The sequence below is a fragment of the Octopus sinensis genome, linkage group LG6 (genome assembly GCF_006345805.1).
Source record: "Octopus sinensis linkage group LG6, ASM634580v1, whole genome shotgun sequence".
NCBI lineage: Eukaryota > Metazoa > Mollusca > Cephalopoda > Octopoda > Octopodidae > Octopus > Octopus sinensis.
Genome location: NC_043002.1, coordinates 65978414 through 65979634, shown reverse-complemented (window position 1 = coordinate 65979634; position 1221 = coordinate 65978414). Strand labels below are relative to the sequence as shown.

Sequence of the window (1221 nt, the reverse complement as noted above, 5' to 3'; positions counted from 1 at the left end):
TGATATCAAAAATGATAATGACGATGGTAATATCAACAATATTGCAACGCTTGCTGTAATTAGTTGTAATAAGTGGTAGTAATTATGTTTGTTAATTGTATCGCTATCAACACTGTCCCATTTCCACTATTCTCTCTTTCTTTCTTGAAGCCTCTCTCCTCCCTTTATATATATATAATATATATATATATATATATATATATATATATATATATATATATATATATATATAATATATATATATATGTATATGTATGTATGTATTATACAAATGCGCTCGCGCACTTTCTATCTCTCGTGCTTATACTTGTTATTCCGGCTGTTTTATCCCTGCTGCTGTTGTTTTGCCGGCCGGCCGGTTCTTAGTTCGGTGAAAGTGACGGAAAATGAGAGGAGCTTAGCTCTAGTTATATATGAATATCTCTACCTATATAAATACTGTGTGCCTAAAAGTTAGTGTATGAAGTAGTAGCACTAGTAACAGATGTAGTTATAAAGTTTGCGGTTATGAATAATGGTATTTGTAGCAATATTAATTCTAGTAGTTTTAGCAGTGGTAGAAGTTATTGCGAGTGTAGTAACCACAGCTCGTTGCAAGAATTCTGTGCAGATGTGATGTTTATAAACTGTAACAAGTTGTTTTTGCTCACGATATGTATATAATAAAATTATATAATGTATTGTATGTTGTATATGTTATGTGTATATTATAGATGTATGAGTTATATGTTGTATCATACAAACATATGTTTTGGTATCTCTCTGTCTATCAACGTATTTATATATATATATATATATGTATATATATATATGTATGTATGTATATGATTTTCTTGGTTAAAGTGTACAGTTCTGTCTTGGTAGCTTGCTTGGTGGTTACCCAGTAAAGTGATGTTTGAGTGATTCCATGCCTCTTTTAAATCATTCTGCCCGGCTTTATGATTCGCTAGAATTAGCAAGAACGTGTGTGTGTGTGTGTGTGTGTGTGTGTATACATGTTAATATGTATAGGCATATCCGTGAGTGTATCTATATGCGTGCGTGTGTGAGTGTGTTTCTCTCTCTATTCAACACACTCACACATATACTCATATATTCACACAAACGCTCGTACAAAGACATATCTATTATATCTATATCAACACATGCATCAATGTGAAGTGCGTCTGTGTTCGAATGTGTGTGTGTGTATGTGTGTGGCATAGCTGTGCATATGTGACT

The 1221-nt window shown here is 32.6% G+C and overlaps 1 protein-coding gene across 1 annotated transcript in view; it reads right to left on the bottom strand.

The window, feature by feature from the left end:
* The window catches only part of LOC115213530 (A disintegrin and metalloproteinase with thrombospondin motifs 16), a 35764-nt gene extending 35589 nt beyond the window's left edge, over window positions 1–175 (bottom strand). Inside the window, exon 1 of the mRNA XM_029782552.2 lies at window positions 1–175. This exon is cut by the window's left edge and continues 260 nt beyond it. The gene's annotated coding sequence lies outside the window, so the exon portion shown is untranslated.
* Window positions 176–1221: the final 1046 nt, after the last annotated feature.